Below are 22,425 nucleotides of genomic sequence, written 5' to 3' on the forward strand. Positions count from 1 at the left end.
TACACTTGGTAATGTACTCTGGGAAACTCGGACTGAGATTTGTGCAGCACAGCACCTGATAGGATCAACTGAGACCGGTCACCATGAAGAGTTTCTGACGGGTCTGAACTGCAATTGCGATGAAGAGTCCTGGAGGGTGTGTTGTCCTCCCGGTGCCAGGGTCAGGGATATCTCGTTGTGACTGGAACGGAATTTGGAAAGAGAGGGGGAAGATCCAGTTGTCGTGCTCCATGTCAGGACCAAGGCCATAGGGAAGAACAGGGAGGAGGTGCTGCTGAGGGAGTGTCAGGAGCTAGGAGCTAAATTAAAAAGCATGCTCTTGAGGGTAGTAATCTCCGGATTATTATCCAAGCCAATTGCTAATTGGTGAAGGGTTAAGCAGATCAAGAAAGTGAATGCATGGCTGAAAGACTGGTGTGGGAGGGAGGGGGAGAGGGAGGGGAGAGGGAGGGGGGAGAGGGAGGGGCTCCATTTCACGGGACACTGGCACCAGTACTGGAGCAGGAAGGAGCTGTACTGCTGGGATGGGCTGCACCTGAACCAGAATGGGACCAAGGTCCTAGCGGAAAGGATAAATTGGACAGTAGAAAGGACTTTGAACCAGTAAAGTTGGGGGGGCGGCGGTGTGGGCGGGAGGGAGGGGAGGGAATGGTCTGGGATGGAAATAATAAAAACCTCAAGATTAAAAAAAGAATAAAGGTCAGAATACAAAAAGTGATTAAGGTAATATAAATACACTGGGAACAGTGTTGTTTTCTTATATACGTTCACAGGACGTGGGCGTCATTTATTGCCCATCCCTAGTTACCCTCGAGAAGGTGGTGGTGAGCTGCCTTCTTGAACCGCTGCAGTCCGTGTGGTGAAGGTACTCCCACAGTGCTGTTAGGGAGGGAGTTCCAGGATTTTGACCCAGCGACGATGAAGGAACGGCCGATATATTTCCAAGTCAGGATGGTGTGTGACTTGGAGGGGAACTTGGAGGTGGTGGTGTTTCCATGCGCCTGCTGCCCTTGTCCTTCTAGGTGGAAGAGGTCACGGGTTTGGGAGGTGCTGCCGAAGAAGCCTTGGCGAGTTGCTGCAGTGCAGGCTATAGGAAGTAACAATAAAATACTGGAGTTATGAAAAATAAAAATATATTAAAAGTAAAGAGCACCAGAGACCAAGAATGTGACTGGTCAAGGAGTGTGAGAAACTGACCATCAGTGTGGGGACAGTTACCCAAATACTGTTGTGTGCGTAATATATAAAACCAGGGGGTTCAAAGCACAAACTCAGGGAGCTGAGCCAGAAGGTCTCTTTCAGGAGAGGGAACTGCCCACAGTTTCGATGCCAGCTGTGAGTGAGTGAGAATTACACAGAATCTACAGCAGAAACAGGCCATTCGGCCCAACAGGTCCGTGCCGGTGTTTCTGCTCCACACGAGCCTCCTCCCACCCTATTGACCTCTTCCAGAACCAGGGGTCACAGTCTAAGGATAAGGGGTAGGCCATTTAGGACAGAGATGAGGAGGAATTTCTTCACCCAGAGAGTGGTGAACCTGTGGAATTCTCTACCACAGAAGGCAGTAGAGGCCAATTCATTAAATATATTCAAGAAGGAGTTAGATATATTTCTTAAGGCTAAAGGGATCAAGGGATATGGGGAGAAGGCAGGGACAGGGTACTGAGTTTGGATGATCAGCCATGATCTCATTGAATGGCGGAGCAGGCTCGAGGGGCCGAATGGCCTACTCCTGCTCCTATGTTCTATGTTTCTATGTTTCCTGCCCCTGTGTGCCTCTATCCCCTTCTCCCTCATGGATGCATCAAGCCCCCGCATCCCCCCTCCCCCATCCCTTTGCTCTGTGCTCTAAGTAGGGTGGGAGGAGGCTGGTGTGGAGCAGAAACACCGACACGGACCAGTTGGGCCGAATGGCCTCTTTCTGTGCTGTACACTCGATACATGTAAACTCCAGGTGGCGGCGAGTTCCACATTCTCGCCACGCTTTGTGTAAAGAAACTCCTCCGAAATTCAGCATAAACAAGAGAAAGTAAATACCGACACTGGAGGTCTAAAGCAAGAACAAGACGTGCTCAGGAGCTTGCTGATCTCACAGGTTTCAGTTCTGACAAAGGGAAACACGAACCTTTCTAGATGCTGACTGACCTGCTGAGTATCTCTGACACCTTTATTGCTTCAGTTTTCTGTGCCAACAGAAATAGAAGATGACAGCCCAGAATATATGTTTCTCCGCTCCGCACTCTGGTGGTCATCAGGCAGATGAAACAGAGAAGGATGCCGAGGAGCCAGGTTCGAACATCACCAGAAACTATAACATCATCGCACAAACGCTAGTGCCTGTGTCACTCACCCGAGCTTCACATAAGTTATCTTAAGTTAGTTTGTACTTCATAGACCCATAGGGCTAGAAATTTGGTGCATTTGCGCCTCTCGTTAGTGCCTCCGGGGGCGCTAATGAGAGGCGCAAATGACGTTTCACCCGGGCGCGGCGCCGCTAACGACTCCCGCTAAATTCAGCGGGAGTTTAGCGGTGGCAGTAACCAGTGGTGCCCCGCTCCACTGCGCAGGTGTTGATGGCATCATCACTGTGCGCAGTGCCCCGTTTCGCCCTGCCTGTAGAATTGGCAGGGTTAGTGCTCTAAGACGGAAGTGGAGCATTTGAATTAGCGCTCCACCTCACTCTTGGGGCGGTAAGACTGGATTTAGCGATTGCCGGCGCTATTTTTCACCAGGCACTAGCTTTAGTGCCCAGGCGATGTTAGTGACCCAAAATGGTTGATACCGAATTTTTCCCCCATAGAATCTTCCAGCACAGTCAGAGGCCATTCGGGCAATCATTCCTGTGCCGGCCCTTTGAACGAGCTCTCCAATTAGTCCCACTCCCCCTGCTCTTTCCCCGTAGCCCCGCAAACTTTTCCGATTCAAGTACAGATCCAGGCTAATAATCCAGGGAACATGAGGTCAAATCCCCACCAGGGCAGATTGAGAATTTTAATTCAGTTTTAAAAATCTGGGAATAACAAGCCGGTCTCAGTAAAAGTGACGGTGAATCCGTCGGATTGTCATAAAAACCCAACGGGTTCACTGACGTCCTTTAGGGAGGAAACCTGCCGTCCTTCCCCGGTCTGGGCCTATAGGTGACTCCAGTCCCACACCATCGTGGTTGACTCTTAACTGCCCTCTGAAGAGGCCGAGCGAGACGCTCAGTTTGTATCAAACCCGCTCCCAGCGGTTCAAGAAGGCGGCCCACCCCCACCTTCTCAGGGTAACTCGGGATGGGTATTAACTGCCGGCCTTGCCAGCGACGCCCACACCCCGAGAATTTTTTTTTTAATGATCCAATGACTAAACGTTGGGGCAGCTGGAATAGTCTGCCACAGGACGTTTCTGTAAAGGGGCTCCTGAGCTTCTCACAGGCCGAGGCCTAGAAATTCACTTTGGGGCGGCCAGCTCGCTCGCGCCCAAAAGTTAGCGCTGGGCGGGGAGCCATTAGCGATCGTCAGATATTCAGTGTTTGCGCCCCAATTCGGAACCGGGCGCTATACCAGGGTGTGCCCACCTCCGCTTGGGGCGCTGACACTGAATTTCAGCGCTCTTGGCGCCGCTGCGCCAGCTGCTGCGGAGCGGCAGGCTGTGGTACTGCAGGTCTCCTCCTTCTCTTAAGGGGGAGCTGCCTGCAACGAGGAGATCGCCGCTGGGGAGTGCCGGCAAATGAGCCCGGCACCACGGAGAAGTGCCGGGTTCGCGGAAAGCAGCCGGCAATGCCGCGGGGGGGGGGGATGGAGGAGGCCGGGGAAGGAGGTGCGGGCAGGCGGCCGCCGAAAAAGCGGCCAGCTGCACCTTCCCCTTTAAAGCGCCCCACTAAGGCTACAGCACGGCCCCATTTTCTGGTCGCTGTTTGCGGCCGCTTCGGAGGAGGCGGCCGCTACTAAATATGGGGATCGGGCCGGTTTCGGGACGGAACCGGGGCACTGCGCACACCGATGACGTCATCGGTGCCGGCGCAGCGCTAACGGCTACCGCCGCCAATACCGCTGCGTTGAATATCAGCGCAAACTCATTTTTGGTGCAGAAGCCCTCTTTAGGCAGTAACTGGCCGCAAAGCTGGCAGCGCCTTAATGAATTTCTGGGCCTCGTTAACTTATGAGGTGGCTATAAATAACACCAAACAACGCAATCCAAACTAAATATTAGAATGGTTTTGACATTGAGAGAGCAGTTAACATTACTGTGAGTTCGAAACTGTCTTCTTGAATAACAATTTGAATCAATCATCTCGCTGCCTGAAGCCCTGTCATGTGATTAAACGGAACTGTCAGTGCAACTGAACCTTCACGGAATCGGAAAAATGTATTATTACCTCGGCATAGAGCAAAGAAACTTCCTTACCAGGAACTCAAAGAACAATGCCATATACACGGAATGAAGTACTTTTTGAAGTGTAGTCACTGTTGTAATGTAGGAAACGCGGCAGCCAATTTGCGCACAGCAAGCTTCCACAAACAGCAATGTGATAATGACCAGATAATCTGTTTTTAGTGATGTTGGTTGAGGGATAAATATTGGCCCCAGGACACCGGGGAGAACTCCCCTGCTCTTCTTTGAAATACTGCCATGGGATATTTTACGTCCACCTGAGAGAGCAGACAGGCCCTTGGTTTAACGTCTCATCCAAAAGACGGCAGCTCCGACAGTGCAGCACTCCCTCAGTACTGCACTCCCTCAGTACTGCCCCTCCTACAATGCAGTTCTCCTTCAGTACTGCCCTCCGACAGTGCAGCGCTCCCTCAGTACTGCCCCTCCGACAGTGCAGCGCTCCCTCAGTACTGCCCCTCCGACAGTGCAGCACTCCCTCAGTACTGCCCCTCCGACAGTGCGGCGCTCCCTCAGTACTGCCCCTCCAACAGTGCAGCACTCCCTCAGTACTGCCCCGCCGACAGTGCAGCACTCCCTCAGTACTGCCCCTCCGACAGTGCAGCGCTCCCTCAGTACTGCCCCTCCGACAGTGCAGCGCTCCCTCAGTACTGCCCCTCCAACAGTGCAGCACTCCCTCAGTACTGCCCCTCCGACAGTGCAGCATCCCTCAGTACTGCCCCTCCGACAGTGTGGCGCTCCCTCAGTACTGCCCCTCCGACAGTGCGGCGCTCCCTCAGTACTGACCCTCCGACAGTGTGGCGCTCCCTCAGTACTGCCCCTCCGACAGTGCGGCACTCCCTCAGTACTGCCCCTCCGACAGTGCGGCGCTCCCTCAGTACTGCCCCTCCGACAGTGCGGCGCTCCCTCAGTACTGCCCCTCCGACAGTGCGGCGCTCCCTCAGTACTGCCCCTCCGACAGTGCGGCGCTCCCTCAGTACTGCCCCTCCGACAGTGCGGCGCTCCCTCAGTACTGCCCCTCCGACAGTGCGGCGCTCCCTCAGTACTGCCCCTCCGACAGTGCGGTGCTCCCTCAGTACTGCCCCTCCGACAGTGCGGCGCTCCCTCAGTACTCCACTGGACTGTCAGCCTAGGTTTATGTGCTCAAGTCCCTGGAGTGGGACTGTGAACCCACAACTTTCTGACTCAGAGGCGAGAGTGCTGCCCACTGAGCCACGGCTGACACTGGGAATCAGTTCAAATTTCAGCATGGCATTTTGAGAATTTGAATTTAGTTTAAAAAAGCTGGTATCAGTAAATGTGACAAATGTCCTTGAGAGAAGGAAAGCTGCCGTCCTTACCCGGCCTGGGCCTATATGTGACTCCAGTTCTACGCCAACACAGTTAACTCTTAACTGCCCTCTGAAATGGCCGAGCGAGGACTCAGTTATACCAAAACTGGCAACTAGAGAATGGGCAATATATGCCAGCCATGCCAGCAACTCCCGCATTACGAGAATTAATTCAAAAATAATCTTTTATGTAGTCCGCTGCAGTCCGTGTGGTGAAGGTGCTCCCACAGTGCTGTTAGGGAGGGACTGCCAGGATTTTGACCCAGTGACGATGAAGGAACAGCCGATATATTTCCAAGTCAGGATGGTGTGTGACTTGGAGGGGAACTTGGAGGTGGTGGTGTCCCCATGCGCCTGCTGCCCTTGTCCCTCTAGGTGGAAGAGGCCGCGGGTTTGGGAGGTGCTGCCGAAGAAGCCTTGGCGAGTCGCTGCAGTGCATCCTGTGCCTAGGTGGAGAAGAAGCTCATAAATAGGGAGTGGGAGAAGAGGAGAACATGGCAGAGGAGAAAAGGTGATGGAGAAAGGGGGACCATGAAGAGGAAGAGGAGAATGCGGAGAAAGGGAAGGAGAGTATAGGGTGAGAAAGCATGGAGAGGGAGAGAAGGAGAGAACAAAGAAGTAGATAAGAAGTACGGAGAGGGAGAGGAGAGTATGGACAGAAGGAAGGAGAGAGAATGAATGATGGAGAAGGGAGTGCATGAGTAGGGAAGAGAATGTGTGATCTAAATTTTGTGTAAATGACCTAAAACTTGAAATAATGCTCGGATTTTCTACCTGTGCTTATTTCCTCTTTAATTTATCATTTCTCTTTCATTAATTTATGTATGTTGCACACCCAGGACGGAGCTGACAGCGCTCAGGAACCCAATGCGTTCTGACATGGAGTCGGTCCCACAGCTGCCAAGGCTGATTCTGCGCCTCTCGGTAAATGTGTTTGAAGTGCAGCTCCTGCAGAGGCCTCCCGCCGCACCGTCTGTCACTGCCCTCGCTCAGCTCTTCAATCGTTGCCGTGGTGAGCTGGCTGTTCGCGGAGGGCCTGCACTGAGAGGCTTCCCCGAGTCATTTCACTTCGTATTCAAGGCTTTTTCTCCCGTCTGGATTCAAACCAAAGGCGCCTGATTGCAGAAGGTAATGTTTAAATAAAATACTGCGACACCCCATCCCACGTCAGACCACTTTTCCCAAGTTAGACTTGAACCCGAGAACGTGAGGAAAATGAGGGCAAGAAAATGCCATTCGACCCATCAAAGCCCGTCACCTTACAACAACAACAACTTGCATTTGCACAGCGCCTCCAACGTAGTAAAACGTCCCAGGGCGTTTCACAGGAGCGATTATCAATCAAAATTTGACACCGAGCCACATGAGGAGATCAGATACTTTAGCACACCAACTCTTCCGTTATAGTAACCATCTGTACGCTCAATGTCCCGAATGTTGCTGCCTCTATCACCATGCTTGGCAGAGGTATGAAGATACATACTGCCTGCCCCTTAACTTTCATATACAATCTTTCACTCAGCAAGTGTTGGGAGTTCAATGGGAGGAGAGGTGGGCAAGGAGTAGGAGAGAAGGAGGTAGGGCCAGTGCCTGATAGCTGGATGAGAAGTTTGGAGAAGGAATCTGAAGGTTGGGAGAGGGGTCGCGAGGAGGAGGTTTTCAGGGAGAAAGTTCCAGAGTGCGGGATTCTCACTCAGGGACAAGAGGACTACCACCTGACCCAAGCTGGCACCGATATCATTAATTACCAGGGAAGGGCATTGAAAGCAGACGGTAGAAAGGGATTCAGGAGACAATTAGACGTGTTTCTTTATATATGCCCTTTCTGTATCTTATGGAGGAAACATTGCCTGAAAATAGGAGGCAGGGGCAGAGATGCACCAGGTTGGTAAGATTACACATTTGGATTCTGAAGAAACATCTCAGCCTGTCTGCTACATCCGAAAGCAGACCAGCATCTTCTGAAACATGGCGGGAGGGTTGAAAGCCAGGCCTGTAGACGAGAGTTGGCTGTTGAAAGGGTTAATGCTCGGCATCGTCAATCAAAAACATGCCCTGAATCTGTTAGAAGACAAGTTGGCTGAACATTGGCCATGAACAGATGGTGTGTAAAGTCTCATCGCTGACAGGTAGCCCACTCCCCACAACTCAGCAGCTTCCGCTGTTTCCAGCTCTCTGAGGCATTGGTCATTCGAGCGGTGTGCCCACTATCCGCTCAGATAGAGAACAGTCTAATTCAAAGGCACGCGCAAAGGGTAAATGTTAAAGAAGCCATAACTTCATGAACAGGCACGTGGCAATTTATAACCAGTTTCATAGAATCACACAGCACAGAAGGAGGCCATTCGGCCCACCGTGCCTGTGCCGGCTCTTTGAAAGAGCTCTCCAATTAGTCCCACTCCCCTGCTCTTTCTCCACAGTCTTGCAAATCTTTCCCCTTTCACGTATTTCTCCAATTCCCTTTTGAAAGTTACTATTGAATCTGCTTCCACCGCCCTTTCAGGCAGCGCGTTCCAGATCACAACAACTCGCTGCGTAAAAAACATTCTCCTCATCTCCCCCTCTGGTTCTTTTGCCGATTATCTAACATTTTATGTCCTCTGGTTACCGACTTTTCTACCAGTGGAAACATTTTCTCCTTATTTACTCTATCACATCTCCATAACCGATCTCCCTTCAGGCTTTCAGCTATCTCTGTCATTAACCTCTAACCTGAATGAAGGAATGTTCAACTGATCAAGTTACAAAGCCAGGTCCCACTGCAGTTGCAGTGTAATGATTCATTTTCACATGTCATGAGCTCATGTTCAGGGCCGTTGGGAGTTTGCGGCCTTTCTGGGGCCCTGTCAGCCTTTCTAAAGCTGTTAGTCGGCACGGGGAGTCAGTCGGCCTGAACCAGGGCAGCAGTTGACCATCTACAGTTGGTCTTAGTGGCTCTTAGTCAAGAAGGGGATAGATCAGAGATGGATCCCACTATTGATTGTGACCAAGTGGCTGGACTATGGGTACACTGAGTGAAGGCAGGGTTGGACACCGCTCTGATGCCCCCTTCATTGTAAAATAACCCACTGAAGCTCATAGTAACACAGAAACATAGAAGATAGGAGCAGGAGTAGGCCATTCGGCCCCTCGAGCCTGCTCCGCCATTCAATGCGATCATGGCTGATCATCCAAACTCAGTACCCTGTCCCTGCTTTCTCCCCATATCCCTTGATCCCTTTAGCCTTAAGAAATATATCCAATTCCTTCTTGAATATATTTAATGAATTGGCCTCCACCGCCTTCTGTGGTAGAGAATTCCACAGGTTCACCACTCTCTGGGTGAAGAAATTCTTCCTCATCTCTGTCCTAAATGGCTTACCCCTTATCCTTAGACTGTGACCCCTGGTTCTGGACTCCCGCACCATCGGGAACATCCTTCCTGCATCTAGTCTGTCTAGTCCTGTTAGAATTTTATAAGTTTCAATGAGATCCCCTCTCATTCTTCTAAACTCCAGTGAGTATAAGCCCAATCGACCCAATCTCTCCTCATACATCATTCCTGCCATCCCAGGTATCAGCCTGGTGAATCTTCGCTACACTCCCTCCATGGCAAGAACGTCCTTCCTCGGTGACCAAAACTGCACACAATACTCAAGGTGTGGTCTCACCAAGGCCCTGCACAACTGCAGCAAGACATCCTTGTTCCTGTACTTGAACCCTCTCGCTACGAAGGCCAACATACCATTTGCCTTCTTAACCGCCTGCTGCACCTGCATGCTTACATTCAGCGACTGGTGCACAAGGACACCCAGGCCTCGTTGCACTTCCCCTTCTCCCAATCTATTGCCATTCAGATAATAAATTGCCTTCCTGTTTTTGCCACCATGTATAGGACATGTATAGGAACACAGGAACAGCAGGAGGCCATTCAGCCCCTCGAGCTTGTTCTGCCATTCAATTAAATCAGGGCTGATCTGTATCTTAACTCCATCTACCCGCCTTGGCTCTGTAACCCTTGATACTCTTACCCAACAAAAATCTATCGATCTCAGTGTTGAAATTTTCAATTGACCCCCCAGCCTCAACAGCTCTTTGGGGGAAAGAGTTCCAGATTTCCACCACCCTTTGTGTGAAGAAGTGCTTCCTGACATCACCCCTGAACGGCCTGGCTCTAATTTTAAGGTTCTGCCCCTTGTTCTGGACTCCCCCCACCAGAGGAAATAGTTTCTCTCTAATCTACTCTGTCAAATCCTTTAATCATCTTAAACATCTCAATTAGATCATCCCTTAATCTTCTATACTCGCAGGAATACAAGCCCAGTCTGTGCAACCTGTCCTCGTAATTTAACCCTTTTAACCTCGGTATCGTTCTGGTGAATCTGCGCCACTCCCCCTCCAAGGCCAGTATGAATAAGAGCCACGTGAGAGATGCACTAGAGACTAGGCAGAGTCTGTGGAATCAACCCACACCCTCCAGGAGAGATGGGGAGGAGAGAAAGCAGATAGGAAAGAAAAATAAGACCAGTGTGTTGCACCCAATACAGTTACCCTTTCTCCTGAGACTGTCACCGTATAAAATCATTTTTATAAACCTTTTCAATGCCTTTCTCAAAGACCAGATACACCCGACCATCGGACTGCACTCTCTGACGATTATATCCCATCAGATTGGATGGTCATTATTCAATTTTATTAAAAATTCATTCTCGGGGTGTGGTGTCACTGCACGGCCAGCATTTATTGTCCATCCTCTAGTTGCCCCGAGAAGGTGGGGGTGGGCCGCCTTCTGAAACCGCTGGTAGCGGGTTTAATACAAACTGAGGGTCTCGCTGGGGCACATCAGAGGGCAGATAAATATCAACCACGTTGGTGTGGGACTGGAGTCACGTATAGGCCCAGACCGGGTAAGGACGGCAGGTTTCCTTCGGTGTGGAAAGACTTGCATTTCTATAGCGCCTTTCATGACCTCAGGATGTCCCAAAGTGCTTTACAGCCAGGCAAGTACTTTTGAAGTGTAGTCACTGTTGTAATGTGGGAAACGCGGCAGCCAATTTGCGCACAGCAAGCTCCCACACACAGCAATGTGACAATGACCTGATAATCTGTTTTAGTGAGGTTGATTGTGGAGTAAATATTGTCCAGGACACCGGGGAGAACTCCCCTGCTCTTCTTCAAATAGTGCCGTTGGATATTTAACGTTGACCTGAGAGGGCAGACGGGGCCTTGCTTTAATGTCTCATCCAAAAGATGGCACCTCCAACAGTGCAGCACTCCCTCAGTACTGCCCCTCCAACAGTGCAGCACTCCCTCAGTACTGCCCCTCCAACAGTGCAGCACTCCCTCAGTCCTGCCCCTCCAACAGTGCAGCACTCCCTCAGTACTGCCCCTCCAACAGTGCAGCACTCCCTCAGTACTGCCCCTCCGACAGTGCGGCGCTCCCTCAGTACTGCCCCTCCGACAGTGCAGCGCTCCCTCAGTACTGCCCCTCCGACAGTGTGGCGCTCCCTCAGTACTGCCCCTCTGACAGTGCGGCACTCCTTCAGTACTGCCCCTCCGACAATGCGGCGCTCCCTCAGTACTGCCCCTCCGACAGTGCGGCGCTCCCTCAGTACTGACCCTCCGACAGTGCAGCACTCCCTCAGTACTGCCCCTCCGACAATGCAGCATTCCCTCAGTACTGCCGCTCCAACAGTGCGGCGCTCCTTCAGTACTGCCCCTCCAACAGTGGAGCACTCCTTCAGTACTGCCCCTCCGACAGTGCAGCACTCCCTCAGTACTGACCCTCCAACAGTGCAGCACTCCCTCAGTACTGCCCCTCCGACAGTGCAGCATTCCCTCAGTACTGCCGCTCCAACAGTGCGGCGCTCCTTCAGTACTGCCCCTCCAACAGTGGAGCGCTCCTTCAGTACTGCCCCTCCGACAGTGCAGCACTCCCTCAGTACTGCCCCTCCGACAGTGCAGCACTCCCTCAGTACTGCCCCTCCGACAGTGCAGCACTCCCTCAATACTGCCCCTCCGACAGTGCAGCAGTCCCTCAGTACTGCACTGGAAAGTCGGCCTAGATTTTGTACTCAAGTCCCTGAAGTGGGACTTGAACCCACGACCTTCTGGCTGTGATTGGCGGAGGGAAGTTTAATGTTTTATGCCTTGCCCAGAAGGTTGGTGACGGACTGTCAAGACAGATGAATCAAGAACGGCTGTCACGGCTGTTATGACAATCTGACAGCTTCATGGCCACTTTCGCCAATTTCTGCTTTATAAAATGACAGCAGTACATCTGGGCATCGGTAACTGTTGCAAAGATATGGGAGAGGATTCTCCACAGATGGTGGAGACAGCAAGTGGCAGCGTGCAACTGAGAGAAGCTGCTAGACTCTAGTTCCAAGTGACAGTCCGTCACCAACCTTCTGGGCAAGGAATGAAACATTAAACCTGCCTCCGCCAATCACAGTGAGACTTGCTCATATCTTTTACTAACTCATTACCTTGCTGAGAGTATTATAACTGCCATCTGCATCCTTCAACATGTCCCCATTACTGGCAAGCAGGCAGCTCTCAATATGTCAACACATAATAATATAGACGTCCTGGGCTTTATAAATAGAGACATAGACTACAAAAGCAAGGAAGTTATGACGAACCTTTACAAAACACTGGTTAGGCCCCAGCTGGAGTATTGCGTCCAATTCTGGGCACCGCACTTTAGAAAGGATGTCAAGGCCTTGGAGAGGGTGCAGAGGAGATTTACTAGAATGGTGCCAGGAATGAGGGACGTCAGTTATGTGGAGAGACTGGAGAAGCTGGGATTGTTCTCCTTAGAGCAGAGAAGGTTAAGGGGAGATTTAATAGAGTTGTTCAAAATTATAGAAGGTTTTGATCGAGTAAATAAGGAGAAACTGTTTCCAGTGGTAGGAGGGTTGGTAACCAGAGGACACGGATTTAAGGTAATTGGCAAAAGAACCAGAGGGGAGATGAGGAAACATTTTGACACGCAGCGAGTTGTTGTGATCTAGAACGCGCTGCCTGAAAGGGCGGTGGGAGCAGGTTCAATAATAACTTTCAAAAGGAAATTGGAGAAATACTTGCAGGTGAGAAATTTGCAGGGCTGTGGGGAAAGAGCAGGGGAGTGGGACTAATTGGAGAGCTCGTTCAAAGAGTCGGCACAGGCACGATGGGCCGAATGGCCTCCTTCTGTGCTGTATCATTCTATAATTCTATGATGAAATCAAAAGTACATTGAACTGCTGGTAGTCCATTTTACTGGAGCCTAAATATAGATTTTGTCGATGGAGAGAATAACCGCTCCACTGCTCCTTACAACTCTCGCTCTCCAACTATTGATAAATTATACACGAGCTTTGCATTCACTTACATTCACCTCCTCTTTTAGGTCCTAATCAGAGGCAGTATCAGCGGCGGCGGTACTTAAAACAGCGGGAGACCAGGCAGCACGGTCCTAATCGGAGGCGGGATCAGCGGCGGTATTTAAACAGCGGGAGACCGGGCAGAGTGGTCCTAATCGGGGGCGGTATCAGCGGCGGTATTTAAATAGCGGGAGACCGGGCAGCGCGGTCCTAATCGGGGGCGGTATCAGTGGCCGCGGTGTTTAAACAGTGGGAGACCGGGCAGCATGGTTCTAATCGGAGGCGGTTACAGCGGCAGTATTTAAACAGCGGCAGACTGGGCAGCGCGGACCTAATTGGAGGCAGTATCAGCAGCCGTGGTATTTAAACAGCGGGAGACCGGGCAGCGCAGTCCTAATCGGAAGCGGTATCAGCGGCGGTATTTAAACAGTGGGAGACCGGGCAGCACGGTTCTAATCGGGGGCGGTATCAGCGGCGGTATTTAAACAGCGGGAGACCGGGCAGCGTGGTCCTAATCGGGGGCGGTATCGGCGGCGGTATTTAAACAGCGGGAGACCGGGCAGCGCGGTCCTAATTGGAGGCGGTATCAGCGGCCGCGGTGTTTAAACAGTGGGAGACCGGGCAGCGTGGTCCTAATCGGGGGCGGTATCGGCGGCGGTATTTAAACAGCGGGAGACCGGGCAGCGCGGTCCTAATCGGGGGCGGTATCGGCGGCGGTATTTAAACAGCGGGAGACCGGGCAGCGTGGTCCTAATCGGGGGCGGTATCGTCGGCGGTATTTAAACAGCGGGAGACCGGGCAGCGCGGTCCTAATCGGAGGTGGTATCAGCCGCGGTGTTTAAACAGCGGGAGACCGGGCCGCGCGGACCGGTGAGTGTAAAGAAGTAAAAAGTAATTGAAGTGTAACGTTACCAGAAAGCAGGTAAGTGATTGTTTGGTGACGATTTCTCTATTTCTCACTTTTTTCCATACTCAGGATTCTAAATTTAAGTGCCTTGGTGTAGATTAAAAGATATACGTGTTCCAAATTTAAAAAAAACTAATTAATTAATTAATTGAGATGGGCGACCAGGCAATGTGTTGTTGTTGTTGCATGTGGGAGCTGGTGGACACCATTGAGGTCCAAGGCGATCACATCTGCAACAAATGTTGGCTGCTCGAGGAACTTCGGCTCAGAGTTGATGAGCTGGAGTCCGAGCTTCAGACACTGCGACACATTAGGGAAGGGGAGCATTACCTGGACACTAAGTTCCAGGAGGCAGTCACACCCACTAGAGTAATTACTTCCAATTTGGCCCATGGTCAGGGACAGGAGGGTGTGACTACAAGCGAGGCAGGTATTGGGATCCAGGAGGTAGTGGTGGAGGAGCCTCAGCCCTTGGCCTTGTCCAACAGGTACGAGATTCTTGCAGTCTGTGTGGACGAGGGCAGGGACTGCAGGGAGGATGAGCAAACTGACCACAGCACCATGGTACAGGGAGCCATTCAAGTTGGGGGAGTAAAAAGAAATGTAGTAGTGGTAGGGGGATAGATACTGTTCTCTGCAGCTGAGAGCGTGAGTCCCGAAGGCTGTGTTGGGGTTAAGGACATCTCCTCTGGGCTGGAGAGGAACTTGGAGTGGGAGGGGGACGATCCAGTTGTCATGGTCCACATAGGTACCAATGACATAGGTAGGACAAAGAAAGAGGTTCTGCTGAGGGAGTATAGAAACATAGAAGATAGGAGCAGGAGTAGGCCATTCGGCCCCTCGAGCCTGCTCTGCCATTCAATTAGATCATGGCTGATCATCCAAATTCAGTACCCTGTCCCTGCCTTCTCCCCATATCCCTTGATCCCTTTAGCCTTAAGGAATATATCTAACGCCTTCTTGAATATGTTTAATGAATTGGCCTCAACTGCCTTCTGTGGTAGAGAATTCCACAGGTTCACCACTCTCTGGGTGAAGAAATTACTCCTCATCTCTGTCCTAAATGGCTTACCCCTTATCCTTAGACTGTGACCCCTGGTTCTGGACTCCCCCGCCATCGGGAACATCCTTCCTGCATCTAGTCTGTCTAGTCCTGTTAGAATTTTATAAGTTTCAATGAGATCCCCTCTCAATCTTCTAAATTCCAGTGAGTATAAGCCTAATCGACCCAATCTCTCCTCTTCGCTGCACTCCCTCCATGGCAAGAACATCCTTCCTCAGGTATGAACAGCTAGGGGCTAGATTAAAAAGCAGAACCACAAAGGTAATAATCTGTGGATTACTACCTGAGCCACGAGCGAATTTGCATAGGGTAAATAAGATCAGAGAAATGAACGAGTGGCTCAAAGTCTGGTGTGGGAGAAATGGGTTTCGATTCGTGGGGCACTGGCTCCAGTACTGGGATAAGAGGGAGCTGTTCCGTTTGGACAGGCTTCACTTGAACCATGCTGGGGCTAGAGTCCTGGCAAATCGAATAACTAGGGCTGTAGAGAGGGCTTTAAACTAAAGAGGGTTCAGGTGAGCGGGAATTTAAAAAGTCAATGAGAAATGAGAAAACAATAGAGCAGGATAGAGATGGGGGAAATAATAACCAGAGTGTGACAGGAAGGGACAGAATGTTTAAAAATAAGAGTGCAACAGAAAATGGGGCCAAAACAAGGAGAAATGGTAAAAAGAAAAAGTTAAAAGCTCTATATCTGAATGCACGCAGCATTCGTAACAAGATAGATGAGTTGATGGCATAAATAGATACAAATGGGTATGATCTGATCGCCATTACAGAGATTACAAGGTGACCAGGGCTGGGAACTGAATATTTCAGGGTATTTGACAATTCGGAAGGATAAACCGAAAGGAAAGGGAGGTGGCTTTGTTGGTAAAGGATGGGATCAGTGCAGCGGTGAGAAGTGATATTGGCTCAGAAGATCAAGATGTAGAATCGGTTTGGGTGGAGATAAAAAAATAATAAGGGGATAAAGTCTCTGGTGGGCGTAGTCTACAGGCCCCCGAACAGTAGCAATACTGTTAGACAGAGTATAAATCAACAAATAATGGAGGCCTGTAAAAAAGGTACGGTAATAATCATGGGTGATTTTAATCTCCATGTTGATTGAACAAATCAAATTGGCCATGGTAGCCAGGAGGAGGAGTTCATAGAGTGTATCCAGGATGGTTTCCTAGAACAGTATGTAACCGGGGAGCAGGCTATCTTGGATCTGGTACTATGTATTGAGACAGAATTAATAAATGATTTCATAGTAAAGGATTCTCTAGGTAAGAGTGATCATAACATGGTTGAATTTCAAATTCAGTTAGAGGGTGAGAAAGTTGTATCTCAAACCAGTGTACTGATCTTAAACAAAGGCAATTACAATGGCATGAGGGCAGAACTGGCCAAAGTGGACTGGAAAAATACATTAAAAGGTAAGACAGTTGAAATGCAGTTGCGGACATTTAAGGAGATATTTCATAACTGTCAACGGAAATATATTTCAGTGAGAAAGAAAGATTTTAAGAGAAGGGAGCACCATCCGTGGCTAACTAAGGAAGTAAAGGATGGTATCAAATTGAAAATGAAGGCATACAATGTTGCCAAGATTGGTGGGAGACCAGAGGATTGGGAAATTTTTAAAAACCAGCAAAGGATGACAAAAAAATAATAGAGAGAAGATGAATTATGAGAGTAAACTGGCAAGAAATATTAAAACAGATAGTAAGAGCTTCTACAGGTATATAAAAAGGAAGAGCGTAGCTAAAGTAAATGTTGGTCCCTTAAAGGATGAGAATAGGGAATTAATAATGGGGAACGGGGAAATGGCAGAGACTCTGAACAAATATTTTGCATCTGTCTTCACGGTAGACACTAACAACATCCCAGTAATGAATAATCAAGGGGCCACAGGGAGGGGGGAACTAAAGACAATCACTATCACTAAGGAAATAGTACTTGGTAAAATAATGGGACTAAAAGACGACAAGTCCCCTGGACCAGATGGCCTACATCCCAGGGTCTTAAAAGAAGTGGCTGCAGAGATAGTGGATGCATTGGTTGCAATATACCAAAATTCCCTGGACTCTGGAGAGGTCCCAGCGGATTGGAAAACCACAAATGTAACACCCCTATTTAAGAAATGAGGGAGACAGAAAGCAGGAAACTATAGACCAGTTAGCCTAACATCTGTCGTTGGGAAAATGCTGGAGTCCTTCATTAAGGAAGCAGTAGCAGGGCATTTGGAAAATCATAATGCAGTCAAGCAGAGTCAGCATGGTTTTATGAAAGGGAAATCATGTTTAACAAATTTGCTGGAGTTCTTTGAGGAGGTAACGAGCAGGGTGGATAAAGGGGAACCAGTGGATGTAGTGTATTTGGATTTCCAGAAGGCATTCGATAAGGTGCCACATAAAAGGTTACTGCATAAAATAAGAGCTCACGGAGGTGGGGGTAACATACTAGCATGGATAGAGGATTGGCTAACTAACAGAAAGCAGAGAGTCGGGATAAATGGGTCATTTTCCGGTTGGCAAAAGGTAACTAGTGGGGTGCCACAGGGATCGGTGCTGGGCCTCAACTATTTACAATCTATATTAATGACTTGGATGAAGGGACCGAGTGTACTGTAGCTGGATGATACAAAGATGGGTGGGAAAGCAAGTTGTGCAGAGGACTCAAAGAACCTGCAAAGGGATATAGACAGGCTAGGTGAGTGGGCAAACATTTGGCAGATGGAGTATAATGTGGGAAAGTGCGAGGTTATCCACTTTGGCAGGAAAAATAAAAAAGCAAATTATTATTTAAATGGAGAGAGATTACAAAATGCTACAGTTCAGAGGGACCTGGGGGTCCTTGTGCATGAAACACAAAAAGTTAGCATGCAGGTACAGCAAGTAATCAAAAAGGCAAATGGAATGTTGGCCTTTATTTCAAGGGGGTTAGAGTATAAAAGCAGGGAAGTCCTGCTACAACTGTACAGGGTATTGGTGAGACCACACCTGGAGTACTGCGTACAGTTTTGGTCTCCTTATTTAAAGAAGGATATACTTGCATTGGAAGCAGTTCAGAGAAGGTTCACGAGGTTGATTCCTGAGATGAAGGGGTTGACTTATGAGGAAAGGTTGAGCAGGTTGGGCCTATACTCATTGGAGTTTAGAAGAATGAGAGGTGAGCTTATTGAAACATATAAAATACTGAGGGGGCTCGACAGGGTAGATGCAGAGAGGATGTTTCCCCTTGTGGGGGAATCTAGAACTAGGGGGGCATAGTTTCAGAATAAAGGGTCGCCCTTTTAGAACTGAGATGAGGAATTTCTTAGGGTCGTAAATCTGTGGAATTCTCTGCCCCAGAGAGCCGTGGAGGCTGGGTCATTAAATACATTTTAAAGTGGAGATAGACAGATTTTTACAAGATAAGGGAGTGAAGGGTTATGGGGAGCGGGCGGGGAAGTGGCTTTGAGCCCAAGATCAGCCATGATCTTATTGAATGGCGGAGCAGGCTCGAGGGGCCAAGTGGCCTATTCCTGCTCCTAATTCTTATGTTTTTATTCCTTTGAACCATCCCGTCTATCATATGTCACTTCAATTTTTTCAGAAGAGCAGGGGGAATTCTCCCCGGTGTCCTGGGGCCAATATTTATCCCTCAACCAACACCTAAAACAGATTATCTGGTCATTATCTCATTGCTGTTTGTGGGAGCTTGCTGTGCACAAATTGGCTGCTGCATTTCTTACATTACAACAGTGACTACACTTCAAAAAGTGTTTCAATGGCTGTAAAGCGCTTTGGGACGTCCTGAGGTGGTGAAATGCACATTTTGTCTTCCTTTACGAGGAGCCAGAGCTTCTGGCCAGGGCAGTGAGGTCCTTGGAGCCAATTCGGGAGGAGTTCTTCACATTGTCAGGTGGCTCCGATTGTAACTTAGAGCAGCATTAACCTTGCTGCAATCCCCAGAGATTGTTTCTGTTGTCTTGTGTATGCCTCCGGTCTCCGAGAATGAGCTCGAAGCAGAGACAGAGTGCTGCTCAATCCGGTTCAGCTCACCTGTCGGTCTCAGGAACATTCATCGTGAAGATGTCTGAGCTGAGAGAATGAGAGTGCGGGATAAAGGGAGATGATCGCCTCAGCAGATCTTTGTGGTTAGTTCACAAACTACGCCTTAAACTGGGAGTAATTGTGACTTGGGCGATAGTGTGAAACAGGCAATATTGAAACAGGCGCCCATTATATATCGCTTCCCAATTTCAGTTCCAGTCACTCAGCGATAAGTGTTAGCCAGGACTTCGGGCGAAGTCTGTCATCTTAGAATAGTGCCGTCAGAGCAGGCAGATGCGGCCTCAGTCCTACTGGAAGGACAGCACCTCCGACAGTGCGGCGTACCCTCAGTACTGCCCCTCTGACAGTGCAGCTCTCCCTCAGTACTGCGCCTCCAACAGTGCAGTGCTCCCTCAGTACTGCCACTCCGACAGTACGGTGCTTCCTCAGTACCGCCCCTCCGACAGTGCCTGCACTCCCTCAGCACTGCCCTTCAGACAGTGCTATGCTCCCTCAGTACTGGCGCTCCGACGGTGCGGCGCTCCCTCAGTACTGCCCCTCCGACAGTGCGGCACTCCCTCAGTACTGCCCCTCCGACAGTGCGACACTCCCTCAGTACTGACCCTCCGACAGTGCAGCGCTCCCTCAGTACTGCCCCTCTGACAGTGCGGCGCTCCCTCAGTACTGCCCCTCCGACAGTGCGGCGCTCCCTCAGTACTGCCCCTCCGACAGTGCGGCGCTCCCTCAGTACTGCCCCTCCGACAGTGCGGATCTCCCTCAGTAATGCCCCTCGACAATGCGGCGCTCCCTCATTACTGTCCCTCCGACAGTGCGGCGCTCCCTCACTACTGCCCCTCCGACAGTGCGGCGCTCCCTCATTACTGTCCCTCCGACAGTGCGGTGCTCCCACAGTACTGCCCCTCTGACAGTGCGGCGCTCCCTCAGTACTGCCCCTCAGACAGTGCGGCGCTCCCTCAGTACTGCCCCTCGACAGTGCGGCGCTCCCTCATTACTGCCCCTCCGACAGTGCGGCGCTCCCTCACTACTGCCCCTCCGACAGTGCGGCACTCCCTCAGTACTGCCCCTCGACAGTGCGGCGCTCCCTCATTACTGTCCCTCCGACAGTGCGCTGCTCCCTCAGTACTGCCCCTCTGACAGTGCGGCGCTCCCTCATTACTGTCCCTCCGACAGTGCGGTGCTCCCTCAGTACTGCCCCTCCGACAGTGCGGCGCTCCCTCAGTACTGCCCCTCTGACAGTGCGGCGCTCCCTCAGTACTGCCCCTCCGACAGTGCGGCGCTCCCTCACTACTGCCCCTCCAACAGTGCGGCACTCCCTCACTACTGCCCCTCCGACAGTGCGGCGCTCCCTCAGTACTGCCCCTCGACAGTGCGGCGCTCCCTCATTACTGCCCCTCCGACAGTGCGGCGCTCCCTCACTACTGCCCCTCCGACAGTGCGGCACTCCCTCAGTACTGCCCCTTGACAGTGCGGCGCTCCCTCATTACTGTCCCTCCGACAGTGCGGCGCTCCCTCAGTACTGCCCCTCCGACAGTGCGGCGCTCCCTCAGTACTGCCCCTCCGACAGTGCGGCGCTCCCTCAGTACTGCTCCTCCGACAGTGCGGCGCTCCCTCAGTACTGCCCCTCCGACAGTGCGGCGCTCCCTCAGTACTGCCCCTCCGACAGTGCGGCGCTCCCTCAGTACTGCCCCTCCGACAGTGCGGCGCTCCCTCAGTACTGCCCCTCCGACAGTGCGGCGTTCCCTCAGTACTGCCCCTCCGACAGTGCGGCGCTCCCTCAGTACTGCCCCTCGACAGTGCGGCGCTCCCTCATTACTGTCCCTCCGACAGTGCGGCGCTCCCTCATTACTGTCCCTCCGACAGTGCGGCGCTCCCTCAGTACTGCCCCTCGACAGTGCGGCGCTCCCTCATTACTGTCCCTCCGACAGTGCGGCGCTCCCTCAGTACTGCCCCTCCGACAGTGCGGCGCTCCCTCAGGACTTCCCCTCGACCCTGCGGCGCTCCCCCAGTACTGCCCCTCCGACAGTGCAGCGCTCCCTCAGTACTGCCCCTCCGACAGTGCGGCGCTCCCTCAGTACTGCCCCTCCGACAGTGCGGCGCTCCCTCAGTACTGCCCCTCCGACAGTGCGGCGCTCCCTCAGTACTGCCCCTCGACAGTGCGGCGCTCCCTCAGTACTGCCCCTCCGACAGTGCGGCCCTCCCTCAAGTACTGCCACTCCGACAGTGCGGCACTCCCTCAGTACTGCCCCTCGACAGTGCGGCGCTCCCTCAGCACTGCCGCTCCGACAGTGCGGCGCTCCCTCAGTACTGCCCCTCCGACAGTGCGGCACTCCCTCAGTACTGCCCCTCCGACAGTGCGGCGCTCCCTCAGCACTGCCCCTCCGACAGTGCGGCGCTCCCTCAGCACTGCCCCTCCGACAGTGCGGCACTCCCTCAGTACTGCCCCTCCGACAGTGCGGCGCTCCCTCAGCACTGCCCCTCCGACAGTGCGGCTCTCCCTCAGTACTGCCCCTCCGACAGTGCGGCGCTCCCTCAGTACTGCCCCTCCGACAGTGCGGCGCTCCCTCAGTACTGCCCCTCCGACAGTGCGGCGCTCCCTCAGTACTGCCCCTCCGACAGTGCGGCGCTCCCTCAGTACTGCCCCTCCGACAGTGCGGCCCTCCCTCAGCACTGCCCCTCCGACAGTGCGGCGCTCCCTCAGCACTGCCCCTCCGACAGTGCGGCACTCCCTCAGCACTGCCCCTCCGACAGTGCGGCGCTCCCTCAGTACTGCCCCTCTGTCAGTGCGGCGCTCCCTCAGTACTGCCCCTCCGACAGTGCAGCGCTCCCTCAGTACTGTACTGGGAATGTCGGCCTGGATTATGTGCTCAAGTCTCTGGAATGGGGCTTGATCCAACACTCTTCTGACTCAGAGCCAAGTGTTCTACCAACTGAGCCAAGCTGACACTTAGGGGCTGAAATTGGGTGCCTTTGTGCCTCCTGTTAGTGCCCCTGACCTGCAATTGACTTCCGCCCCCTGCAGCAGCGCAGATTGAAAACACCGAAAGCTGCAGGAGGCGTGCATCGGGCGGCCGGCCGCTTCGGGGGCGACAGTTAAAGGCGAGGTGGCCGAGGTAAGTGAAAAAATAACTTGTTCCAGTTCTTTTCATGGGGTTCCTGCCCGCGACGGTTCAGCCCGGCACCCTGCTCGAGCGCCGGGCTGATCGCGCGGGATCGCATCTGCCTCGGTGGTCCAGGCAGGTACTTATTAAATTGCAGAGCCTGCGGCGATTGGCCCTTCCCTTTACGGGATGGAAGGAGCCTTTGAACGCGGCGGCACGGCACGGCCCAGTGAGCAGCGCTGCTGAAGTCTCCGCCCCGCCGG

This window comes from Somniosus microcephalus, chromosome 13 (assembly GCF_052327205.1).
Source record: "Somniosus microcephalus isolate GS21.2 chromosome 13, FLI_Smic_1.0, whole genome shotgun sequence".
In the NCBI taxonomy this organism is placed as follows: Eukaryota; Metazoa; Chordata; class Chondrichthyes; order Squaliformes; family Somniosidae; genus Somniosus; species Somniosus microcephalus.